This window comes from Nomascus leucogenys, chromosome 7b, assembly GCF_006542625.1.
Source record: "Nomascus leucogenys isolate Asia chromosome 7b, Asia_NLE_v1, whole genome shotgun sequence".
Taxonomy (NCBI): Eukaryota; Metazoa; Chordata; class Mammalia; order Primates; family Hylobatidae; genus Nomascus; species Nomascus leucogenys.
In genome coordinates, this window is record NC_044387.1 from 107,495,252 (window position 1) to 107,516,628 (window position 21,377).

Genomic DNA, 21,377 nt, shown 5'->3' on the forward strand with positions numbered 1-21,377 from the left:
TAGGTTCAACCACAACCTCTGCAACTTGCTAGTTATGTGAACATTGTTCAGTCATTTAACTTTTTGGCTTCTAATTTTCTGAGGAATACATTATGTATATAACAGAATTGTAATTGGAGATAAGGCCTTTCCAGTCCCTATCCCAGTGCCTGACGCATTTTAGAATCCCAGCCCATGAAATTCTTGTCACTATTATTCTCACAGAATTCTAATGAACATACTACCAACAGTGATTTTCTCCTTGGCCCATTAACCACACGGAAGGGAGTATTCACTGTGGGGTGCCTCTGCAGCTGAGGGCCCCTGGCGCGTGGTTTCATCAGAGGCACACAGCTGCGTGAGTCACTGCGGTGGGCAGTGTGCTGGGCTGCCCTGCGGGTTCTGCCAGAGTGCTGTGGAATTCCAGTTTGTCTTCTCCAGTTTTAGTCTCTGCACATGTGTTGGTCTCCTTTCTGCCCCTACAGTGTGGCCAAGGCCATTCCAGCCTCAGGAGGGCAAGAGGAGGCCTATTGGATGCGTCCTGAAAACACATGCCATCACTGTGGGCGAGATCTACCAGGACAGATGCCATTCTGCAAAGGGGGTACTTCCCACGAGAATCCATCCACGTTTTTCTCTTATTCTTTCTCTTGGAAGATTTTCACTCTTTTCACAACCTTGTTTCATAGAAATCGAACAATAAAACAGCACAGAAGGAAAACAAGGGTCTTCTTATATAAATACCATTTATTTAATTCTGGCACTCATGATTTATTTATATCAGAAAGTCATCTTAAATTTTTAGGAGTTCACAACATTCAAAGCCTCACGCAAAGTTCTAAACTAGTAGAGACGTCTCTGCATCTCCCACTACTTTCTTCTCCATGTCAAGTTTCACTTTAGGTTAGAACAGTCATATATACGGGTTGATGGGTGCAGCAAACCACCATGGCACATGTATAACTATATAACAAACCTGCACATTCTGCACATGTATCCCAGAACTTAAAGTAAAATAAAAATAAAAAAAAATCACAACATTGGAAAGCAAAAAAAAAAAAAAAGCCATATATAAACTTTTTCATCTTAAAATCCCCCATTTTACTCCTAACTGTCAAGGAAAAACATGGTTCTAAACTCCTCCTTCTAGGCTCCTAGTGGTAAAGCAATTTGCAGGGTAACCGTGGAAGAAAGGTGCCCACCCTCTCTAAGCTGACATGGCCCCGCTCCCTCCCTCAGTCTGTGGCCTCAGGAGGGGACTGCTTTGCCTGTGAGTGGGAGGGAGCTACCGTGTGAGTAGATCCCAACAGACCATCTGCAGTCATTTTCCCAGGTGGCAGGAGAAACACAGAGCCAGACGTTACACTGCTTTTCAAAGAGGTAAGCCCTTTCTTTTTTTTTAACTGCTATTTAAAACTCCAAACAGAAATGAAGCTGTGGATGCATGCAAGAAAGAAGTCTAAGCAAAAATAACTCTTCAAAAAGGAAGCAGGTTTTTTGGAGAGGGTGTGTGTGTGTGTGGCGGGGCGGGGGTGAGTCCCTAAACTGTGGTTTTGAAATTAAGGTCCATGTTCTGTGATAATAAGCTATGTATCAATGAGAAAGGCTGAGATTATGACAACAGAAAAAGGAGTAAAGGATTTGGCAGTTTAATCGCCTTTCTATTCTTTTTTATATCTGCGTCTTCTTTGAAGGCAAATATCAAGTTCTGTTTGGCTTTTGTGGAAAGTCATTTCTGAAGGCCTGCCTTACTTGACTGTTTCTCCCTCTGTGGCTCTTCTGTTACCAACGTCCTAGATTTGTCTCTGCTGCCCTGGCGAGGATGGCAGCACAAACAGCGGTGGTGTCAGCAGTGACTGAGGCAGCGCCAAGACTCCAGGGCCCTTCAGGTTCAAGCTGTGCCCCTCACGAAGTTCAGCACCTGCCAGCACTTCCAAGTGTGTGATTGTCACGCTTCTCTGATTACTCCTTTGGGCTCCCATAGCAATTTGTACATTACTGTGGAATTGATCAAATTGCTTTATAACTAGCTGTTTATGTGTCTTTAATCTGTGCCATTTTGGATGGCAGGAGATGCTCTTTCGGTAATTTTTTTGTCTGCACTGACTGGAATACTGCTTGGTACATAGTAGGTATTCAACAGTTTTTAATCGGAGGAATGAAAGCTCTAAACCACGGCAATCATTTGTAGACAAAGACTCTTAGAGTGTAATCTGATTTAACATCTGATTTTTGGAAAATAGTTACTGAGAGCATTCCGACAATAATAGAGTGCAATACCCTGCCTTTAATAAGGGATATTTTACTCCTTTAGTGTGACATATAGGTGTTTGTTAGGCCCAGAGATTAACTTCCTTTATGACATGGCTGAGCTGGCCCAGCGGTCCATGTCAGGATGTGGTGTCCTGGTTTACTCTAGATTCATAGCAAATCATTTTTCCGCTATGAAACCTCTTTCAGATGATCTTTGGAGCCTGTATCATATGTGCAGGGTCAAAAAACGGGCTGGATACAGTGTTCCACTTCCAGGGAGCATCTCTAGTTTGAGCCCAGACCACCAACCCCCAGCAAAGCCCTAATCCATACAGTTAAATCCTTGGTAGTGACTTTCTCAGTTTCCACCTCTGGATCTTTAAGGAAGCAGCACTTCCTGAATGTGGCATTGCTTTGTGAAGACAGTGACTGAGTACGTTAGGGGTGCTCCTTGCTACTGCTGGTGAGCCGGGCACCCAGAGAGAGTCTACCACTTGCTGCATGAGCCCGGCCTGTGCTTTGTCCACCAAGCTGGTCTAAGCGGACTCACAGAAGGCATAGGTGTTGTGGAAGCTCTGATGGCTGCCCCATCTCTCCTTTAGGACAGAAGCACTTACTCCACCAGCTTCTTGGAATGTTGGCAGCTGAAGGGGTGGCAAGCCTTTGCTGTAATTACGCCACAATTCAACTCCTTTGTCTACCCAATCCCACTTCCTTCAGTTCTCCATGGGTATTGATCTGGAGAGAAACTCTCAAACTTTCTTCTTGCAAATTTAACCTCAGCTCCGTTTCTTGGAGAACCCCACCTAAGACAGGTGGCAACTCTAACCCTCCTGCATACCTAAACTTACTGATAGATTTAGGGAATAAAAAAGGGAGACAGAGAATGAAGCTGATATCATCTAGAGTCATGACAACTAGTTCTGCAGACTCATGTTCATCCGGGGCACTGACTCTCCCAGTTAGCAGGAGGACTCTAACACCAGCTTTTGCCCAAATCCTAGCCTCTTATAAGCTACAATCATTTAGTCACGACCACAGCGAACTTCCCGGACTGAGGTCTATAAAGCATTCATAAAAATTCAGATCTTCAGGAATCACAACAGGATAGTAAAAAGGCAAAACTTTTACCTTTAAGGAAACTCAGATTTAAATTCTTGCTCTTGCAATTATGAGATAATAACACCAGGTTGCTTATTTTGTCATCCCAATGTTCAGTGTCGTCTGTGAATGATAACAAAAGTCACCTCAAATAACTCTTTTGAGGTTTAAAATTATGCAAAACTTAAAATACAATCCGTGATATATAAGAACACACTGGATTTTTTAAATTAAGAGATTCTAAGGTGGGGTGCTGTGGCTCACGCCTGTAATCCCAGCACTTTGGGAGGCCAAGGCGGGTGGATCACCTGAGGTGAGGAGTTTAAGACCAGCCTGGCCAACATGGAGAAACCCCATCTCTACTAAAAACACACAAATTAGCCAGGCACAGTGGCATGTGCCTATAATCCCAGCTACACGGGAGGCTGAGGCAGGAGAATAGCTTGAATCCGGGAGGCAGAGGTTGCAGTGAGCTGAGATCACACCACTGCACTCCAGCCTGGGCGACAGAGCCAGACTCTGTCTCAGAAAAAAAAAAAAAAAAGAGATTCGAACTCCTGGTTTACTACTTAGCCCTTGTTTGAAGACTGTGCAACAGACTTAATAACCCCCATTTCAAATTATTTAATTTTCAGAATTTTTTATGGTAGAAAACTCTTCATTCTAGCTTACCAAATGCCTTCCGTAATAGCTTCTGCTCCTTTCTGCTTCATGGCTATCCACGCTTTCTATGATGTTCTACTAACTCACTGAATATTTTTTTAAATTTAGAGTTATGAAGACTTATTCCAATCCTTGGTGAATTAACCAAACTCTGAAGAGACTATTTTCATCTCTGTTCAATGGGTTCTGTCTGATCTAGGAAAAAAAAAAAAAAGTTTTCTGATGGAACTCATCAAGACTAGCCTTTATCCCCGGCTTCCCTGGCTCCGAATGTTGTGTTGCTTTTAAAGCAGTCAAACACACGAAAGCCAGACTTTTCTCAGAGCTCTAGAACTTCCTTCGTGGTTCTCAGGGCCGTCCCGGGGCTTCCTTCGTGGTTCTCAAGACCGTCCTGGGCACACGGTTTCTGTGTTCGGACACCCAGTGCCTGAACTCAGCATCTGACGCAGTTCCTGGGTTTCCAAGTGAGCAAATGCTTTCTCTTTGCTCTTGGGCAGGAGTCGGTTGAGGTCACAGCCTTCTCCGCTCCCGTCAGGACCGCATTCCCAGGTTTTCTCCATTTCTCTTTAAAGGAAAGTCGTCCAAGCTGCTTCCTGACCCGGAGTGTTAAGCAGCGGCAGACACTGGCCCTCTCTGGGGTCGCCGTGCGGAACGGCGTCTTCCTCCCCTGCACGATGACAGCGCAGACTTGCTTGCCCCCATTCCCAGCAGGCACCTTTTCGCTTTTAAAGGTCCCACAGAGATGACTTATAAGGCATTGGAAGAGTAATATGTGTGCCAGGACCTTTCAGGTGAAGTGGCAAATATGAGGGCGACCTTCGGCAGAACTCTGCAGTTTTTATTTGTTTACATAAACGAATACAATATCTATATTAGCTCCTGCATAGCGCGGGGAAAGGTGAGGGAAGAGGAGGCGAGAGGTGGCGGCTATGGAAACGGAGCGAGAGCTTCCTGGGAGGCTGCAGGCGGGCGGGCTGCCACGCACGGCTCAGGCCTCTCGGCCGTTCTCTGTTCTTGCACTTAGCTGTGCATGGAGTACGCATCTTTTCTCACTGCCAGTGGGCATGTAGAAAGCTGGCTTAGTCTCCATCCTAGGACCCCATCTCAATTTGTGTGTGTGTGTGTGTGTGTGTCACAAACTAAAGTGGGGAAAACATTTGTTGGAGTTCGTTTTTCTCACAAGGTCAGTGTGTACCCATTACCCACGGGGAGAAGGACAATTTGAGCACACGATCACATTGAATGAGAAGACGAAAGACGTGGCTGGGCGCGATGGCTCATGCCTGTAATCCCAGCACTTTGGGAGGCTGAGGCAGGAGGATCACAAGGTCAAGAGATGGAGACCATCCTGGCCAACATGATGAAACCCCGTCTCTACTAAAAGCACAAAAATTATCTGGGTATGGTGGCGCGAGCCTGTAGTCCCAGCTACTGGGGAGGCTGAGGTAGGAGAATCACTTGAACCTGGAAGGCGGAGGGTGCCGTGAGCCAAGATAGCTCCACTGCACTCCAGCCTGGGCTACAGAGCCAGACTCCATTTCTGGAAAAAAAAAAAAAAAAAAAAAAAAAAGAAAAACGAAAACAAAAGACATAATGTCATAATGATGATGGACCATTCCAGTAATTAAAATTATTTTAGAAAAGCATTTATTTCTTTTAAATTAAAATATGCCCAGAAGCTTATATTTTATATGTATATTCAAATAACTTTTTGGTTATTCAGTCTTCTTTATTTTAAAACACTTGTGAGCTGACTTTTCTATTTATACTGGAGGATGTTCTATATCCCAGAACAATAATTGCGAATGCCATATAAATACTTTAAAATTACAAGAGTATCTCTCACTAGCTAACCTGCAGTTCCTTTAGTGCAATAGCTGGGGAAAAGAGGAGGATTCTAGGGAAAACAGTTCTTGGTTTTAACTTCTTTATGTTCTGCAGCTTTATTATCATTGAAATTCTCCAAATTAAAATGCAAAAGCTCCGCTCCTCGGCTGGGCTGCTTACTTAACCTTAATAAAATACAAGGGCCTGTTGCATTCATCAGAAGCACACCAGACACAGCGCATAAATTTTATCTTCCACTTCGTCCTTTGTATTTCAGAATGATAATAATAATAAAAAAAATCTTGGGTTTGGCAGGACAATCATGTTCTCTTTGTTTCTATCATGTTTCTGTGTAAAATAGATTTCTCAGACAGACTAAATGCCTTAAGGGGTAAAAATTCCTATGATCCTGTTCTCTGGAAATCTTTAAAAATAGAATAAACTTTCCTTTGTCTGGGTGTGGTTTAAGCACAGGCCATGTTTGGCAGAAGGATTGTTTAACTGACCTGCTGATGTTGCTTTAAGCTGCATGATCACTTAGATGAATTTTCCCTTAATCCTTGCCAGATTTAATTTATCACAACAATACTTGTTTCATAGATGTAGTGAAACAAAAGTCGGGTGCAATCTTCTTTTTCTTTGTAAAGTAATACAACAGTTTATTTCTCAGATTGGAGAAAGTAAAATTAAATCCGGAACACGTATGATGTGTTTTCCTTCCTCAGATGTCTCCTGAAGGGTAGTGAAATGTGATAAATAGCATACCGTTTAAGACAGTATCTTTTCAGACAACTGGACCAAATCAGCAAAACAGAACCATGTGTTCCATCAGGACCGCCTTCACGTTGTGCCTGTGCATCTGAGGCTGGGCGTCTGGACAGAGGGAGGAGACTGACCACGCGGAAGTGTGCTGGTGGGCGCTGGTGGGACAGCCAGTGGGATGGGGTGGAGAAGTGGTTTCACAGGTGTGCTTACCCCGTGTCAGTACGGCCCCCATCGTGCATGCGTCATTCTATCCTCTTCCCAGACATGCCGTCCAGTCCCCCTGCCTGGAGTGATGTGTTATGAAAGTCTTCACTTTCCTAAGAAGCCCCAAAGAAAAGCATAAGGTTGTCATTCAGCACATCAGTCACTAGAACGCACACACCCATGCACACACAGAGAGAAGGCGTAACAATGGGTCAGGTTTTTAAAACCAGATTTCATGTATAGTTAAATTCAAAATCGTATTTTCAGGCATTCACCAATTCTTTTTTCTCTTAAGAGAGACTCCAAAGTTTCTTTTTAACAGTTAAGCTTTATTGGGGTATTGTTCATTTACCTGAAAATACACTCGTTATTGGCGTCTAAATCAATGCTTTTTAGTGAATTTATAGAATTATATAACCATCACTACCATCCAATTTTATAATGTTTCCATCACTCCAGGAAGTTCCCTGGGCCCATTTGCAGTCAATTTCCTCTCCTATCCTCAGTCCCAGGCAAGCACTAACTGCTTTCTGCTCTATACTTTCTCTAAACATTTTACATAAAAATCAAATCATACAGTATAAGGTGTTTGTGAATGTATTGTTTCCTTAGCATAATGGTTTGAGGTTCATCTGTGTTGAAGCGTGTGTCAGTGGTTTGTGCCTTTTTATTGCCTAGTAGTATTCCAATATATGAGTATATAGTTTTTTTCCCAAAATAATTTTCTGGTTGATAGACATTTGGCTTGTTTCTACTTTTGGCTATTATGTATATGCTATTTGTGAATACACACATACAGGTCTTTGAGTAAACATAGGTTCTCATTTCTTTTGGGTAGCTAGGTACTCAAGAATGGAATTCCTGTGTCATATGCTGTTTGTGTTTAACTTCTTTTTAAGAAACAGATATTGTTTTCCAAAACAACTGTATCACTTGACATATCAGCAATGTATGAGAGTTTCAGTTTCTCCACATCCTTGATAACATTTGTTATTGTCTGAAATTTTTTTTCTTTCTTTTTTTTTTTTTTTTTTTTGAGACACAGTTTCACTCTGTTGCCCAGGCCAGAGTGCAGTGGCTCAGTCTTGGCTCACTGCAACCTCTGCCTCCCGGGTTCAAGCAATTCTCCTGCCTCAGCCTCCTGAGTAGCTGGGATTACAGGCGCCCGCCACCACACCTGGCTAACTTTTGTATTTTTAGCAGAGATGGGGTTTCACCATGTTGGCCAGACTGGTCTCAAACTCCTGACCTCAAGTGATCTGCCCACCTCGGGCTTTCAAACTGCTGAGGTTACAGGTGTGAGCCACGGCGCCCGGCCCATTGTCTGAATTTTTATTATCATCATCCTAGAGGGAATTAAGTGGATGTAATTGGATTTACAATCACGCAATGATTTTTCATGTTGAGCATCTTTTCTTTCTTTTTTTTTTTTTTTTTTTGAGGTGGAGTCTCGCTCCGTCACTCAGGCTGGAGTGGAGTGCAGTGGCTAGATCTTGGCTCACTGTGACCTCTGCCTCCTGGGTTCAAGCGATTCTCCTGCCTCAGCCTCCTAAGTAGCTGGGACTGCAGGCATGCACCACCATGCCAGGCTAATTTTTGTGTCTTTAGTAGAGATGGGGTTTCGCCATGTTGGCCAGGATGGTCTTGAACTCCTGACCTCAAGTGATCCACCCATCTCGGCCTCCCAAAGTGCTGGGGTTACAGGCGCGAGCCACCCGCCTGGCCATTGGGCATCTTTTCATGTACTAATTGTGCATTTGGGTATCATCTTTGGATAAATGTCTATTCAAATTATTTGCCTATTTTAATTTTTATTCTTTTTTATTTTAAAATTGATACATAACAGATGTACATATTTTGGGGGATACATATAATATTTTGATACATCTAAATAAACCATAGAAAGATCAAGCCATATAACATATAAAGATCAAGTCAGCGTTCTTTACCTATTTTTAATTTTTTAAAACATTATTGAGTTGTAGAAGTTCTTAATATATCCTGGATACAATTTTTTTATGAGATACATATTTTAAAATATTTTCCATTAGTCCGTGGCTTGTCTTTTAATTTTAATGATGTCTCTTGAAAAGCAAAAGTTTTAAAATTTTCATGAAGCCCAATTTATCAGTTTTTCCTTTATAGATTATGATTTTAGGGTCACATCTAAGAAATCTTTGCCTGACCCAATGTCACAGATATTTTCTCTTATCTTGCCACAAGAATTTTTATAGTTTCAGCTCTCATATTTGGGACATGGATCCATTTTGAGTTGATTTCTAGTGTGAGATGGTATAAGATAAGGATGTAAGATTGTTACTATTTTTGCATATGAATATCCAATTGTTCTAGAACTATTTTTTGAAAAAATTATCATTTGTCCACTGAATTATTTTGTCTCTGTGTCAAAAATCAATTGAACTTAACTATAAGGGTTTGATTCTGGACTTTCTATTCAGCTCCACTGATCTATGTGTCTATCTTTGGGCCAGTCGTTTTTGCCTTGATTACTGTAGCTTGATAGCAAGTTTTGAGACTGAGAAGTGAAAGTTCTCCTACTTTGTTGTTCTTTTGTGAGTGAAGCCAAATCATTATATTAGTACTATTCCTCTCACTATAAGCAATGGTTTAATTTCCACTCCTGGAAAAAAAAATTATGAGAAAGGGTATCATCTGCAAAAGTGTTTGGGTCTTTTTATTGCCGCCTGTATAAGTTAGCTGTTGCTATGTAAAAAATCACCTCAAAACTAGTGGCTTAAAAGAACAACCATTGATTTAGATCCCAACTCCGTGGGTCAGCAATTTGGGATGTGCTTAGCCAAGCAATTCTCTCCGCCTCAGTCACGTGGCTGAGGTCCGTGCCCAGTCACCCTGGCAGCCCTGCTCCTGGGGTTGACTGGATGTCAGCCGGGCCACGGGGTCGCTGGGCCATGTGTTTCACATTGCCGTCAGACGAGCCTGAGCTTGTTTCCGTGGCAGCAGGGTGCCAAGAACAGCAAGAGGGAAGACTTTCCCCGTCTCTGTGTCTCTTCTGCTAAGGTCCTTTTGGTGAAAGCAAGTGATGAGGCCAAGACCAGGGTCAACTTGGGAGGGCCTTCCAAAGGCGAATACAGGAACACATGAACTCACTGAAGGCATCGCTGGGATCCATCTACCACTGCTTTTAGCAACTTGCAGGAGCTGCTTTGAGAGAACCAGGTTTCTGGGCATGAGCCAAACCAAAGTTTAAACCAAAGTTTAACAAACCCACCACTTCAAAGTGGTACTCAGTTTTGGTGGTTGGTACTTAGTTCGGCGCAGATTGCCCATACATAAATCCCTGCGTCTCTACTGATGGCTAGCCCTAGCCGTCAAGGACATGGGAAAATAAAATGGTTTCTTACCATTTTCCTGAGGATCACAAAACTTAAAGGAAACCAGAAGCCCCAAAAATATATCCTCAATAAAACCAGTCTGGGACCCCCAACTCCATCCTATCCTCAATAAAACCAATCTGGGACCCCCAACTCCATCCCTTCCTAACATGATTCGCCTTTAGAATGAGACAATCTTAGGGATTTTAGGAGTTCATGGAGGCTCAATATGGCCGCTGTACCTTCGAGCTACATGGAAGGGGCGGTGCCCTCACCATGGCTATGACTAGGCAGCAGGACATTCCTGGCATGAAGAAGCACTGCTCATCTGTAAATAACTCAACCACACAAACTAGGTTTTTCCTGGAAAAAAAAAATACAAGCAGGTGCTAGGTTTTTAATGAGAGACAAAGCTTTATTTCCAAATTCGCAATCTTCATACTTACTTCATTATTGCCTTTTCGCCATGTGATGTGGGTCACACACAATGAACAATTGGCAATTGTTCATACTTTTGTATGTTCTAGCAATGAGTGCCAGAAATATTCCTTTCTTTTAGTAGATCTTTTTAATAAAAAATCTATAGTAAGTAATGCTTTATTTTGAACTAAATCATTTCAATAGGCAAGGTGACAGAATTGTGGTTGAAATCTGTACCATCAAATTGACAATCAAATGTCTATTTTTTTGTTGTGAGCTTTGTCTCACATCATTGTGTCATGTGCTGCCACTGCTGTAATGAAAATACCTGGACTATTTAAGCAGATGAGTGGGTGTGGAAGTAGAAGAGAGGAAGGAAGCAGAGCTGTCTGGGCACTGCCCTGTAAGTACAGTTGACCTGGTCTGGAGGGCAGCGCTGTGGTGAGCAGTCCTAGTTCCTTAGCCCAGAACTTAGGGATTAAAAAGACTCTGGGCCAGCCGGGAACGCCAACCACCATTTACATATAAATTGGGAAAAATCACTGAGCAAATAGTTTTACAAACACAATTCATTTGTAAATTGGGGTTAATCTGACATGTTTATTTCAGAATATATAGATAAGAGCTGGATTTATATGAAAACTGACAGACTTTTTAGCTAAACTAAGCAATTAATTCAATTCCATACAGAGAGTACAATAGGCTTCTTGTTTTTTTCTTTGATCTGACAAGTGTGTTAGTTGAGATGATTATTTTGCAGCATTATGTTGGGATCATTGATAAGGAATTGGACCGGAAGAATTTAAGTTATTGCAAGTCCAAATTACTTCAGGCACCAAGCGAGAGACTAGTTTCTCTTTCTTTTCTTTTCTTTTCTTTTCTTTTCTTTCTTTCTTTCTTTTCTTTCTTTCTTTCTCTTTCTTTCTTTCTTTCTTTCTTTTCTTTCTTTCTTTTTCTTTTTTCTTTCCTTCCTTCCTTCCTCTCCTCCTCTCCTCTCTTTCTTTTCTCTTTCCTTTCTTTCTCTTTCTTTCTTTTTCTTTCTTTTCTTTCTCTTTCTTCTCTTTCTTCCTTTCTCTCTTCCTTCCTTCCTTCCTCTCCTCCTCTCTTTCTTTCCTTCCTCTCCTCCTCTCTTTCTTTCCTTCCTCTCCTCCTCTCTTTCTTTCCTTCCTCTCCTCCTCTCTTTCTTTCCTTCCTCTCCTCCTACCTACCTACCTACTTCCCTTCCTTCCTTCCTTCCTTCATTCCTTCTTCTTGTATAAATTTAAGGTGTACAAGTGCAGTTTTGTTCCATGGATATATTACACAGTAGTAAAGTCTTGGCTTTTAACATAACCATCACCTGAATAGTAGACATTGTAGCCATTAAGTGATTTCTCATCTTTTTGGGGTGGGGGGCAAGGTCTCCCTCTGTCTCCCAGGCTGGAGTGCAGTGGTATTATCATAGCTCACTGCAGCCTTGAACTCCTGAGCTCAAGCGACCCTCCCACCTCAGGCTTCCGAATAGCTAGGACTATAGGTGTGTGCCACTGCACCCGGCTAATTTTTATTATTTATTTGTTTATTTTTTTGATAGAGGCTGGGTCTCTCTATATTGCCCCAGGCTGATCTTGAACTCCTGGGATCAGGTGATCCTCCCACATCAGCCTTCCAAAGTGTTGAGATCATAGGCGTGAGCCACTGTGCCTGGTCTTTGCAGCTGCCATTATATAAAGGAGCTTCTGAGAAATGTGGTGGTGTCCTTGGTCAGAGACAGGCGTAGCAGCGGCCTTCTGGAATGTTGTTTTAAGTGAGGCACCTGCGGGCTTCAGGTTCTGTTTCAATTTGTGAATGAAGCAAGAAAGCTGCTGCCTGACAAGGATGAGTTGCTTCGTTAATTAAATTAGCAGTGGAAATTTTACTGGCTTTAATTAGTGTAAAATAAGCCGCAGAAATAAAGATAGTGACTAAAGCATGCTAATCTGATTAGAATCACAGTAGGCAAATGGTTATAGGCTGCTTGATATTAGAGAATCATAGACTAAGGCCAGGAAGAGGCAGAGTCCCGTTTTAAAGAAGAGGATGGTTGCAGATGGCACAAAAACTCGGAGCTGCTGCGGGATTGCTAAATTGCTTGGGGAGGATTATGTGTGATAAACGCCATGAAAATCACGGGGCATTGTTGAAAGAGCCCTGTTCCTAGGAGGAAGGGCTTTCTGACCATCCACAGTGAAAGGAGCTGAATCCAACTTCATTGCTTTTCCCCAGCAGAGGAAGACTTTACCAGCCGAGTTTCAGCCTCTCAAAATTTCAAACATATGGAAAATCGACAGATTAGAAAGATTCTAAGATGTTTGTACTTTCTCTATCCTGACCCGTACAATGAAAGCAGTGTTCATTTAAGACAGTGAGACAGAGGATATTCAAGTGTCTGCTGTATGAGAGAAATGCTGTCTTATTGAATTCAATGCAGTACAAATCACATCTTTAAATTATTGCATAAATCCTTTCCAATGCTCAGTTCCTTGGTCTAAGCTAGCATAGAACTAATTTTAGCTTCTGAGTGTAGTTACATGGAAACTGTCTATTTTACTTCCACCAGTTCCCAGTCTTCTCTCATTTCCCGGTTTGTAAAATTTCCATTTGCCCCGAAGTCTGAATGTTAAAACAGGTAGTCTGTCTTTGTCATTTTCTGTGTGTATATGCAGTGTATTATTTATGAGACTGTTATAATACTTAGGTATTCATAAACCAATAGAAACATAACAAAGTTTGCTATTAAAACGAAAACCAAAGTTTTCAGAAGACACAAATTCTGAATTAAATAAAAACAGTAGCTTATATTGACTTAGGTTTCTAGCGTTTGGCATTGACTATTTTAAATTTTTATTTCTTCAGTATGGGTTTATTGTAAGAATAGATTTTCCTTCAGTTTTGCAAATGATGAGATGTAAGGAGACATTCACTTTGGGGCCAGTATTATAACAGAAGGTTATGGCTGTTTCAAATCAAATTAGTCAGAAAATAGACATTTTATTGTCAATTTGATGGTATAGATTTCAGCCACAATTCTGTCACCTTGCCTATTGAAATGATTTAGTTCAAAATAAGGCATTACTTACTATAGATTTTTTATTGTAAAGATCTACTAAGAGAAAAGAACTTTTTGGCACTCATTGCTAGAATATAAAAAAGTGTGAACGATTGCCAAAATAAAGCTGGATAGAATTTATTCATTCAGTTGCATATATGGATCTAAAACATTAATTATAAATCACAATACAGTTTATGTCCCTCACAAGATACTATGTGAAGTTCAATTTCAGTAGAAGTGCCACGTATGTGGTAACAGAAATAGACTTTTTCAGCCAACAAGTAGTTGTTGAGTAGCCCAGAAGATGCATTATTTGTCCTGTGTGTTTGTTTTTTATAGGAATATATATGATCCTGTAAATAGACTATTTGTCTTAGATTTTTAAGAGACATGTTAATAATGCTGCTTGAAGATATAGACACTAACTAGGTAGAACATGAAGTCTGTCTTTAAGTTCAGACTCTTTCTCTTCCTCCCTCTGTCCTCAACCTGAAAGCCACTAGGTGGGCTGAGCCAGGCATCTGCGAGGTGGGACCAGTGGCACAGTGTGGGTGCAGCTGCCTGAACAGACCCAGATGGCCTCTGTGCAGGCTGTGGGGCTGTTGAAGCCCTGAGGGCAAGCAGGGTTTTTGCACAGAGAGAGGCCGGCAGGATGCCCATGGATGTTCCATGGATGGGTGTTGAGTTGGAGCAGGTGAAGGGCCCTCCTTGCAGGAGGCAGGGGCTTGGGGTACAGTGATGGGCATGGAAGGCTGACTGGAAGAGGGCAAGTCCGTAGGTTGGGGAGGGATGACTGTGACCTGGCCTGGAAAGGGGTACTGGAACCTAAGAGAGAGGACAAGGTTGTTTGAGTGAGGGTGTTGGTGGAGTGACCCTCCATGGGGTATGAACCTGAGAATTGGGTGAGGAGGGCATCTTGGGTGGAACAAAGATGATGGCATGGCAGCCTTGCATGGACATTGGAGTGCAAGCAATGGGACGAGGCACCGGCACTGGGAGCACAGTGGACAGGCCAGAAAGGGTGAAGAGAGCATCCTAGTGAAGACAGGGGGTGGGGATGAATTACACACTTGGGCAGTGAAGATAAAGAGAGCCAGGTTTCTCACTGTTGGAAATAGGAAAAGGGAGAAAACTAGAGTGAGCCCTGTGGTATTAGATGGGAATTGCAGGTGTTGGTTTAAACTCATGGTTTTCAGTATAGAACTATAGATAGATACCTATGGAAATAACTATTGCTGAAGATGCATGTGTGGGTACGTATATATGTGGAGTGTGTGCATGCATTTACATGCAGAGATTCACCAGCTCTGTCCGATGAGAGGGTCTGAGAGTGGTGACATAGGCACTCACACTTAGTCCATTTAGCATCCACATATTGGTATCCAAAATCCAGGCACCAGTCTAAGAACCAAGACCCCTAGGAGAAATGGTTATTCTAGGGATGGATCAGGGACCTTACAAAAGAAACACGAGGTATCTCATTGTGCTAAAAATAAGGAAGTACTCAAAGAATGATGAGGACATTTTGAAAGGATGTAGAAACCAAGTAGCCAAATTGGGGACAATTTTAGCGTCAAAACAAATGAGAAGAAACCTTTTCCTTACTGTAGAAGACTAGCTGACTAATGTATAAGGAAGGAGAAAATCATTTGTCAGCCATCACAATAATAATCAGGCAAGAAACATCAATGAATGCTAAAACTAGTGGCAGGAAGTTTGATGAGGAATGGGATACTGTCTCAAAGTATCTCCACGAAGGGATAAAGAGTAACTTTACATCTAAGAAACCTGACAGACATTAACTTAATCAAGTGGTCAAGGTGAAAATTACCAAATAGGACAAATCAAAAGTATATAACACCTGTTTGGGTACCATGAAAACACAGCATCATATTTGTAATATTTCTGCCTCAAATGCATAACCTGAATGCAATCATGAGGAAACATTAGACAAGCCAGAGTGAAGGCAATTCTTTAAAGTAACTGGCCTGTAATTCTCCAAAGTGTCAATGTCATGGAAGCCAAGGAAACCAGCAATGTTAAGGAGGCATTGTTGGAGATGGAAGATTAAAGAGACAGAGTCACCCAGTAGAGTCCTGGAGTGCACCCTTTGCTGAAATGCATATTCTTGACCCATTGGTGAAACGCAAGTGGTGTAAGTGAATCAGAGGGTAGTAATACATTAATACTAAGTTCTCTAGTTTGATTATTGTACTGGGGCTTTAGAGGAAAAAAATGTGTTTTTTTTTGTAGGAGATGCCTTCTAAAATATTTATGGGTAATGTTGCAATGGAACAGCAAAACTGTTAGTGAAAGTTAGAAACCATTTCAAGAGAGAAAAGAAAAAACATCAGGAATCCAAAACATCTGTTTTCTAGAGCTGGCTCTGCTGTGAGCTGGCTATTTGAAGTAGGACAAATCACTTCATCTCTTTATGCCTCCATTTCTTCATCTCTTAATGAGGGATTTGGACTAAATTTCCTTAAATCCCCCTGTAGATCCAATACCATTGTTTTTCAGATATCAAAACACTGGACAAGAATAGGATAAGTGGTAAAAAGCTTTCTGGAAGATGAAATCTTGTGGTTGCATTTTATGAGAACTGAGATTCCTTGTGGTGCCAGGCAGAGGATAAGAAGGTACAGGAAACAAAAATACTCCAACCAAAGAATCTGGGGAAAGCAATGCAGTGGGAGGAGACCAAAGGGTTGGATTCCATCGGGAGAGTTCTTGGTTCATCAGTCCACCCCTTTCCTCCCTCCTTCTCTTTCTTCTGTCCTTCCCCTTTCTCTTCCTTTCTCCTTTCTTACCATCTTCCCTTCCTCCCTTTCTTCTTTCCTTTCCCTCTCCCTCCCTTCTTCCTCTTTTCTTTCCATCCTTCTTTTCTTTCTTTCTCCTTCCCTCTTTCCCTCCCTTCTTTCTCCTTTCCTGCCATCCTCCTTTTTCCCTCCCTCTTTTCCTTCCTCCCTTTTTCCTTCCTTCCTTCCTTCCTTCCTTCCTTCCTTCCTTCCTTCCTCCCTCCTTCCCTTCCTTCCTCCCTTCCTCCTTTCCTTTCTTCTTCCCTTTTTCTTTCTTTCTCCCTCCCTCCAACTCTCACTTCTTTCCTTCCTCTCTCTCTCCCTCTCTCCTTTTCTTTTTTCTTTCTTTCTCCTTCCCTCCTTCCCTCCCTCCTTCGTCCTTTCCTACCATTGTCCCTTTTTCTCTATATTTTTCTCTCTCTCCCTTCTCCTTCTTCCTTTCCTTCCATCCTTCTTTTCTCTCTTTCTTCTTCCTTTTTCCCTCCCTCCTTCCTCCTTTTTTGTTTCCGATGGTCCTCCCTTTCTTTCTTCCTTCTTTGATCCCTTCCTTTTCTCTTTCTTTCTCCTTCCTTCTTTCCCTCCCTCCTTCCTCCTTTCCTACCGTCCACTCTTTTTCTCTTCCTCCCTCATTTCCTTCCTACCTTTATCTAGCAAATGTTCCTTGAGCATTTCCCACATTTATGGCACTTGGTGAAACCCTGGGGAGTACAGGCAAAAACAAACAAACAAAAAACCCTATATCTTCTACCCTCAAATTGCCAACATTCTAGTAAAAGGAGAAAGGCACATAGACAAGAACAACAAATGGTTAAACACTAGTGCGCTTCAACGGTTTTGTAGCTATGTCTGTTGTTCTCATCGCCACTTTGATTAACCTCTTTGTCCACACACCCCCAACACATTCCTTCCCCTCATCTGATTATTTTATAGACTACATGACATATTCCCTTTTTTCCACTGATAGCTATACATTTTATCAAGGGAAGAAAATGTTTCAGTAGAGCGGGCAGTCCTCTAGAGGCTATCTGCCTGATGACTCCAGAAACAAAGAGGACTTTATCTCTTTGATTTTTCACTCCCAAAGTAACCCCACTCTTCCTCTCCTGTCACAGGGAAAATTGCAGTTTGACAATTTTTTTATAGATGGATAATTTTACTAGGGTAAAATTATGAATTACAATATGAATTGAGTTCTTAAGGATGTAAACTATATTTTCAAGTTGGTGAAATGATAACACATATTGATTGATATAATATTGTTATACTAATGCCAATGAATTTATATGTATGCAAGAGAATATCACCAAGGAAGTTAATCTTTAAAATCCATATTATTTTCTTTATGGGTAGTTTTGGAAGACACATGGAAAATTATATTGCTTGAATAAAATCTTTTTTTGTTTTTTGTTTTTTTTTCACATTTTTATTTTTTATTTTTATTGTACTTTTAGGGTACATATGCACAACGTGCAGGTTAGTTACATATGTATACATGTGCCATGATGGTGTGCTGCACCCATTAACTCATCATTTAACATTAGGTATCTCTCCTAATGCTATCCCTCCCCCCTCCCCCCACCCCACAACAGGCCCGGGTGTGTGGTGTTCCCCTTCCTGTGTCCACGTGTTCTCATTGTTCAGTTCCCACCTATGAGTGAGAACATGTGGTGTTTGGTTTTTTGTCTTTGTGATAGTTTGCTGAGAATGATGGTTTCCAGCTTTATCCATGTCCCTACAAAGGACATGAACTCATCATTTTTTATGGCTGCATAGTATTCCATGGTGTGTATGTGCCACATTTTCTTAATCCAGTCTATCATTGTCAGACATTTGGGTTGGTTCCAAGTCTTTGCTATTGTGAATAGTGCCACAATAAACATACGTGTGCATGTGTCTTTATAGCAGCATGATTTATAATCCTTCGGGTATATACCCAGTAATGGAATGGCTGGGCCAAATGGTATTTCTAGTTCTAGATCCCTGAGGAATCGCCACACTGACTTCCACAATTGTTGAACTAGTTTACAGTCCCACTAGCAGTGTAAAAGTGTTCCTATTTCTCCACATCCTCTCCAGCACCTGTTGTTTCCTGACTTTTTAATGATGGCCATTCTAACTGGTGTGAGACGGTATCTCATTGTGGTTTTGATTTGCATTTCTCTGATGGCCAATGATGATGAGCATTTTTTCAAGTGTCTTTTGGCTGCATAAATGTCTTCTTTTGAGAAGTGTCTGTTCATATACTTTGCCCACTTTTTGATGGGGTTGTTTGATAGGCATGGGCAAGGACTTCATGTCTAAAACACCAAAAGCAATGGCAACAAAAGCCAAAATTGACAAATGAGATATAATTAAACTAAAGAGCTTCTGCACAGCAAAAGAAACTACCATCAGAGTGAACAGGCAACCTACAGAATGGGAGAACATTTTTGCAATCTACTCATTTGACAAAGGGCTAATATCCAGAATCTACAATGAACTCAAACAAATTTACAAGAAAGAATAAAATATGTTTTTAAATTAATTTCCAAATAAATTTTCCCCAATGTCCATCCTCATGCATTAAGCCTACATGAAGAGGACTAAAGCAGCCATTAAGTAGTGGTTCAATGGGTCTCTGTTTAAAGTGTGTGCTACTGTTCCAACTAATAATGTGTCTATTGTCTTGGAAAATGCTAATTGTTAAATTGATTGTGATATTCCTGTTCCAGCACTCCAGTTAAACACTGCACAATGTGCCATGTGATGAGGGAAAATAGATTGTTGTTTGATGCACTGTGATAGCCGATCCACATCTATCTCAATTACGAAAGCCTGTTTCAGTGCCATGATTGTTTTGTTTTTCTAAATGTGAATAGCTCAGACCAGAGAAGGACCCTGCAAGATTTTAAATTAAGCCTATTCTTTAGTGAAGTTGCCTAAATTAGTAGAGGCTAAGGGAGGAAACTACCCTTTACACGTGTACTGTGGATTCTGAGGGGTTTTTTTACATGTGTATTGTGGATTCTGAGGGGCTGGGAAAGCTAGTGCAGTGCGTGGAAGGGCATGACGTGCTAAGGGAGGAAACTACACTTTACATGTGTATTGTGGACTCTGAGGGGCTAGGAAAGCTGGTGCAGTGCGTGGAAGGGCATGACGCGCTGGGCATTGGGTGCTGGGTTCTGCTCCTGCTCTGGTGCTCCCTGCCTTTATGATATTGGCAAGTTACTCTTTGGGATGTCATCTAAGAAGGAAGGATTTGGACAAAACAAAAAAGCTTCTCAGTCTCTTCTTTTTTTTTTTTTTTTTTGAGACGGAGTCTCACTCTGTCGCCCAGGCTGGAGTGCAGTGGCGCGATCTCGGCTCACTGCAAGCTCCACCTCCCGGGTTCACACCATTCTCCTGCCTCAGCCTCTCCGAGTAGCTGGGACTACAGGCGTCCGCCACCACGCCTGGCTAATTTTTTGTATTTTTAGTAGAGACGGGGTTTCACCGTGTTAGCCAGGATGGTCTCGATCTCCTGACCTCGTGATCCACCCACCTCAACCTCCCAAAGTGCTGGGATTACAGGCTTGAGCCACCGCGCCCGGCCTGCTTCTCAGTCTCTTCTATCTATTAAGAATATGAAATACCACTTTGTTGAATTTCACGGTTGGTACTTAAGAATGGGGCAAGCTGACCAGTAGCCTCCAATCAGTCTTATATCCAATGGTTACCAAGACCCTTTAACGTGCCAAGAACTGCGCCTACACCAACAGTATGGAGGTTAGTTAACTAATTAATACCACATGTGTCATCAGGTGTTTATAATCTAGCCTAATCTTGGGAGACTAAGATAAAATACCAAAGCAAGGTTAACATAAGTGCCATAATACAACTCAATGTAATTCAAGATCCTAGATTTGATGCTGAATCAGAGAAAATATTGCTATAAAGAACATGATTGGGGCTGGGCACGGTGGCTCACGCCTGTAATCCAGGACTTTGGGAGGCTGAGGCAGGTGGATCACCTGAGGCCAAAAGTTCAAGACTGATCTGAACAACATGACGAAACCCTGTCTCTACTAAAAACACAAAATTGGCCGGGCTTGGTGGTGCATGCCTGTAATCCAGCTACTCAGGAGGCTGAGGAAGGAGAATCCGTTGAACCTGGGAGGCGGAGTTTGCAGTGAGCTGAGATCTCACTATTGCACTGCAGCCTGGGCAACCAGAGCAAAACACTGTCTCAGAAATTAAAAAAAAAAAAAAAAGAACATGGTTGGAAAAACTGTATTGTATTCATGCCAAACTTACCAAATATGATCATTGTATTGTGCTTATTTAGGAGAATATTCTTCTCTTAGAAAAACATGCTAAAATATTTGGGGTCATGGTATCTGAGGCTTACTCTCAAATGACTCAGCCCATATGTATATATACATATATATATATCAAATGTAAAAAAAGTTAACAATTAGTGGAAGTAGTATATGGGTATTTTATGATTTTTACAGTTTCTCTGAAGGTTTGAAACTTTTCAAATTAAAATAGAAAATATAGTAAGTAGGATAGTAGTGTATATACAGTGCCACAAGAATGTAAGGTAATTATATTCAAGATAATTTATCTAATTTTATATGTCTGAGGCCCCACATATAAGCTGTATTGGTGTCAAGCGCCCACAGATTCTGAAAAGCAGCACTGGCCACACACCTCCACAGGAGAGATAAGAGGTGGCCCAGACCAGATTCAGTTCATTAGCTCCTTGCAACCCATGGGAGACAAGAGGGAAGATTATTCTGAGGCACAGAATGGTTAGGTAACTTGTCCAGAGTCACATAGCCAGTAACAGAGCCAAGGAGTGGAAAATCACACTTTGCCCAGTGCACTTTCTCTGTTTAACTGCTCCTCTATGCGTCCTGAATAATGATGTGTTGAACTCAGTTTGAATGTTTATGTTAGATTGTTTTGATTTTTTTCTACTTT

The 21,377-nt window shown here is 41.7% G+C and overlaps 1 long non-coding RNA gene across 1 annotated transcript in view; it reads left to right on the forward strand.

The window, feature by feature from the left end:
* Positions 1-1,084: 1,084 nt before the first annotated feature.
* The window catches only part of LOC115836099, a 42,457-nt gene continuing 22,164 nt past the window's right edge, over positions 1,085-21,377 (forward strand). The window contains exon 1 of the long non-coding RNA XR_004031097.1: positions 1,085-1,359. This is a non-coding gene — a long non-coding RNA (uncharacterized LOC115836099). The remainder of the gene's footprint in view (positions 1,360-21,377) is intronic.